This window comes from Podarcis melisellensis (genome assembly GCF_964234715.1).
Source record: "Podarcis melisellensis genome assembly, chromosome: 16".
Classification (NCBI taxonomy): domain Eukaryota; kingdom Metazoa; phylum Chordata; class Lepidosauria; order Squamata; family Lacertidae; genus Podarcis; species Podarcis melisellensis.
This window is the reverse complement of record NC_138533.1, coordinates 5,831,585-5,837,321: the sequence shown is the minus strand read 5'-3', so window position 1 is coordinate 5,837,321 and position 5,737 is coordinate 5,831,585. Positions and strand designations below refer to the sequence as shown.

The 5,737-nt window shown below is 46.6% G+C and overlaps 1 long non-coding RNA gene across 1 annotated transcript; it reads right to left on the bottom strand.

The window, feature by feature from the left end:
- Window positions 1–3,583: 3,583 nt before the first annotated feature.
- On the bottom strand, window positions 3,584–5,368 carry LOC309359172. The gene is made up of 2 exons (XR_014163760.1): window positions 5,235–5,368; window positions 3,584–4,127 (listed from the first exon to the last, which is right to left on the bottom strand). It is a non-coding gene; the product is annotated as an uncharacterized lncRNA (long non-coding RNA).
- Between the last annotated feature and the right edge of the window lie 369 nt (window positions 5,369–5,737).

The following is a 5,737-nucleotide window of genomic DNA, read 5'->3' as shown; positions in this document are numbered from 1 at the left end:
GCTGTGGCCAGTCCTGCTGCTCCCCCTGCTGTGGCCAGTCCTGCTGTGGCCAGTCCTGCTGCTCCCCCTGCTGTGGACAGTCCTGCTGTGGACAGTCCTGCTGCTCCCCCTGCTGTGGTCAGTCCTGTTGTGGCCAGTCTTGCTGCTCCCCCTGCTGTGGCCAGTCCTGCTGTGGCCAGTCCTGCTGCTCCCCCTGCTGTGGCCAGTCCTGCTGTTCCCCCTGCTGTGGCCAGTCCTGCTGCTCCCCTTGCTGTGGTCAGTCCTGCTGTGGCCAGTCTTGCTGCTCCCCCTGCTGTGGTCAGTCCTGCTGTGGCCAGTCTTGCTGCTCCCCCTGCTGTGGCCAGTCCTGCTGCTCCCCTTGCTGTGGCCAGTCCTGCTGTGGCCAGTCTTGTTGCTCTCCATGCAGCAGTTGCAAATCTTGCTGCTCTCCCTGCTGCAGCCAGACATGCTGTGCCCCCTGCTGTGCCACTAAAGGTTGTGGCACCAAGAAGTGCTAAAGGACCGTCCAGAGTCAAACGAAGTCCAGAAGCAGTCGATGCAACAACCGGAGTAGTGACCAACAGCATTGGTTGTTAAGGCTGCTGGGTTACTTGATTACAAAGGATGAATTGCCTGAAGCTTCTCCCCAGGCTCCTTCAGTCACTACTTCGAATCTCCTTCTTCTTTGTTTCCTATTATTCCTTCAACAGCCTTCTCATCAGCAAAGGAGCCTATTGTATGTAGCATAGATGGTGTTTTGATTTTCCTCTTGGTGTTCTAGGGTCCTCAGCTATAATGCATGCTTTCTCCAACTACATGTGCAGACAATAATAAAAATTAAAAAATCATGAAAGCTACCATACTCCCGAGTCTGCCTTTTTTATTCATTAAGATTTTCTGTATGCACAACCAGGGATACAAGGAGGTATCTTTGCCCTCACATTCCTTCCCCTTCACTTCTAGAAGCCACTTGACTGCAAAGAGCCTGATGAGGTAAACTCCACTTCTCTTTTCCCTCAGTGGAAATCTAATGCACCAATTCCTTATTGGCAATTTCTTAGCCCAAGCATTTGTTCTTATTCTTTCCCAGATATTCCCCTCAAAATTACCTCATGACAACACCCTGAACCTCACATAAATTCCCCTTCAAGGATGGGGCAATTATTTTCCCTATAAATTTCTGTGCAGAATTTTGTTTTTTGTTTTGTTTTTGTTTTGTTTGTTTTTGGCTGAAAGGTCTCTCTCTCTCTCTCTCTCTCTCTCTCTCTCTCTCTCTCTCTCCCACACACACACACACACACACCCTCTCCCACTGCCCAGTTTGGTGGAAGGCTGATGGTTTACCTTGTGGGCTGAGGAAAAGTAGATTCAAATGATTACTGGTTCAAATCTGCCTCAATATCCCCCCATCCTTCAGTTATTTAAGAAGAAGAAAATACTGACAATTCCAATTCTCAAGCCATTTTGTACGGAGGCATTTCATTATAAGATGCACACTGACTGGCGGCCGCACTCTGGGGACTGAACCTGTGTCCTTCTGCATGCAAAAGAGCTGTTCTACCACTGTGTTACAGTTCTTCCTTCCTTTGGGGGAATCTTCCTCTCAAAATGGCCACCCAGATGCCTCAAAATGGAGCCCACAAGGTATCAAGCACAGGAGCACTCTCTGGCATTCATAAGCATTGTTGCCTTCGACCATGGAGATAGCCTTATCCTCCGTGAATCTTTCTAATCCTCTTTTAAAGCCATCCATGTTGATGGCCTATGGGAACATGCTCCATTGTTTACCTCTGTGCCTTGTGATGGACAAAATGGCATCCACCAACCCCAAGTTTACATATAGAAGCTGAAAGACCTGGCAGGTGACTTTTAGGTCCCATCTGCACTATACATCCAAAGTAATATTTTACAATTTAAAACTATAACCCAGGCATAGGCAAACTGTGTTGTGTTGGCTCCTACGGTGTAAGTCGTGGGCCTCGCCTGCTAGCCTGCTCCCTCAAATATCTCAGGTTTGCTCATTTCTATATATAGGGTGCCTACATTCTGCATGGACTGGTTGCATGGCAACATGTGCAAATGGTTTTAGATACCTATAAAAAGGTAAAGGTACCCCTGCCCGTTTGGGCCAGTCTTGCCAGACTCTAGGGTTGTGCGCTCATCTCACTCTATAGGCCGGGAGCCAGCGCTGTCCGCAGACACTTCTGGGTCACGTGGCCAGCGTGGCCAGCTGCATCTGACGAGCCAGCGCAGCACACAGAACGCCGTTTACCTTCCCGCTGGTAAGCTGTCCCTATTTATCTCCTTGCACCCGGAGGTGCTTTCAAACTGCTAGGTTGGCAGGCGCTGGGACCGAACGATGGGAGCGCACCCCGCCATGGGGATTCGAACCGCCGACCATGCGATCGGCAAGTCCTAGGCACTGAGGTTTTACCCACAGCGCCACCCGCGTCCCTTAGATACCTATAGGTCCATAAATTACCATATTCAATACAAAAAAATAGTGACAATCTGTTGTTGACAAAGGACAGCTGGACATATAAAGGGCCCCACTACCTTCAGTAGCTTAGGGCCTCATCAAACCTAAATCTGGCCCTGCATTGAAAGTGCAAGAGCAAAAGAGTCAGGGACAATTGACCCCTGGCAGCCACCGTAAGAAGAAGTGCTGTTGTTAAGAAGGGAGTGGGGAGCAGCCCAGTTGGAGCAACGCCATCTTTCGAGTGGTTGCACTTTCCATGTCTCTGTGATTCTTAAATAAATACCTTGGTAAGACCTCTTGATTCCTGTTTCTGGCATCCAGTCGTGAGGGAGGGAGTTCGTATTCCCTTGAAGTCTGGCCTATCTGACACCCGTGAACTATAGTTTGTTAAGGATGCTGAGCATTCCCCTCACAGAGCTACAATCCCTAGAATTCCCTGGTGAAAGGGATTGATTGTTCATGCCCTCCAACATTTTCCCAATGAAAATAGGGACAGCCTTAATAATAGTACAGTGGTACCTCGGGTTACATGCGCTTCAGGTTACAGACTCCGCTAACCCAGAAATAGTACCTCAGGTTAAGAACTTTGTTTCAGGATGAGAACAGAAATCGCGCAGCGGTGGCAGAGCAGCAGCAGCAGGAGGCCCCATTAGCTAAAATGGTACCTCAGGTTAATAACAGTTTCAGGTTAAGAACGGACCTCCGGAACAAATTAAGTACGTAACCAGATCTACCACTATAATAGTAATAGTAATAGTAATAGTAATACATCACCCATTTGACTGGGTGGTTTCCAACATATGTAAAAACATAATAAAACATTAAACTTTAAAATTTCCCTATATAGGACTGCCTTCAGATGCCTTCTAAAGGCTGTATAGCTACTTATCTCCTTGGCTCAGGGGTTGCATAACTCCATACCCTCCAACCTTTCCCCAAAGAAAATAGGGACGTCCAAAGGAAAAGTGGGACATTCCAGGATCAAATCAGAAACTGGGACGGCTTCTGTAAATCTAGGATTGTCCCTGGGAAATCCTGGATTGTCTGGATTGTTAAAAGGGCCTGAGATGTAGTTTGCAGACAAGAGGTGATGATGTGGGGGTGAAGTATTAAGACAATGAGAACTTATTTAATTTCACAATTTTTTTTTTAATGTTTGCTTTGCACACCATGTGGCTCAAAAGCATGGTATCCCCTCTCATTCAATTGTTAGGAACTAATTCAGGAATTCGTTCCAAGGAATAAAGCAAATGGAAATTGTTCATTTGAGCAGAGGATGTGATCATGGTGGTGAGGAAGGTTTCAAGCATTTAACTCAGCAACATGCGATTGCAAGAGGTGAACAAACAGGTTTTCAAATCGGGGTTCTCCATGATGGGGTTTCTCCACCCGGCTGTCGAGATGGAGATTTCAAGCGTTTCTCAATGCCGGCAAAGATTTATTTAGCATCTCTTCCCTGGTGGGCAGCACTGCTGGATGGGGAGCTGAGATCCACGAGAGCAGCAAATTCGTGAAGGGACGTAAGAATATCGGCGGCCACAACAGCTGGATGAAATGGGGACCTGCCTCCTGACATAGTAGACCACTCTTGGCCTACGTTGGTTGCAACAGCAGCAGCCACGACCTCTACAACAGCAGCAACTCATTTTTAAAGAGTAGAAGGGTGAACCTGTAAAGGAGACAGAGAGATGGTTGGAGGAGGAACCACACAACACTTTTCAAAACATATCGTTTAGATCAGGCTTCTATTCTGGCCACCAGTAGGTCTCCTATCATGACCCATCATGAGCTCATGAGATGTCACGTCTTTGCTGCTTGACTGGGATTGCAAAAAACAGTCAGGTTTGTGTCATGAATCTAGGGGCCATGCAATCAGGGTGATGGGCTGCACGTAGACTTGATACATAGACTGGAATTAGACTCATCAGGATCCTGCTAGTGCTCTGTGTGATCCACCAGTCTCTGAATGATTCTTCAACACCCTTCAATACCAGTTCTATGTCTTGGAGAACAGTCATAGTTCAGTGGCACAGCGGCTGTTTTGCATGCAGAAGGTCCCAGTTTCAATTCCTGACATCTTCAGTTTGAGCTGGGAGAAACCTCTGCATGAGATGCAGGTGAGCTTCTTTCTGCCAGTTGGTAGACAATCCCCTCCTTCCCAAAGACTGAGAAAACTTGGACACATCCAGACTACCTCCCCACCTTAAGACTTGGCAAAGATTGACATTGATGAACACCTCAAACCTATTCAACACCTGTTGCTATTGTCCTCCCACTCCATATTTGCTACACTGGTCTGGCATTGAAGACAGCATCTACAGCCATTGTAGCTTAGTGGTTAAAGTGTTGGACTAGGACACAGGAACCCATGGTTCAAATTACCACTTGGTCATCATGAAGTTCACTGGGTAGGGGGGGTCAGCCCTTGGCCTATCACTCTCTTTCACCCTAAATCTCTACAGAGCTCTTGTGTGAACCATCTACACTCCCTTAAGATCCCTGGGGGAAAGGTAGGATACAAGCGTAAAGAACCAATAAAGCAATTCTGTTTTTTTTTTCTGTCAGATTCTTTGGGATGGGTCACCAAGGAGCAAGTATATGGAAGAACATGGTTCCAATGTTGTTTTAGAAGGGGGTCTCCATGCCTATCTCTAATGGATAGTTTGAAATTCTGTCCATCCCAACACAGAATAATTGCTGAATTTGGAGGGGGAAGTGCAAATATCCAACTCTCATACCCTACCACATCTTGCATGAATAATAATAAACTCCTTACCTTGTTCAGCAGTGGTAGTTCCTTAGAAGAACAAGTTCCAGTGAAGGAGTGAAGAACCCTCTCCTGTTTTATACAGTGCCATCGACCCATCCCAGGGGAAGTGAGGCATCTCTAAACACCAGCTGATTCCTAATGTAGTGATGACATCCTTTTGTATTCCTCCTTTCCAATCAGTATTCCCCTGCTTAATCCATATCTCTCATCAACAAGGCATTTATTAATTGTGGGTGATTAATGCTTCATTGGCTTGGTGCCCTGGTTATTTTGAAATCAGAGCTGAAAGCACTTATAAGAGTATGACAAAGGAATGATAGCGTGACATCAAGCTGGCAGTGATAAAACAAACATATGGCATAAAGATGCTTTCTTGAGCAGGAGAGGAATGGTCTACATAGCTCAATACTATCTGCACCGACTGGTGGTGTCTCTTCATGGTTTAAGGCAGGGGATCTGATACCTTCTACCTGTAAAACAGATGTTCTACCACTGAGTTATGGTGTATT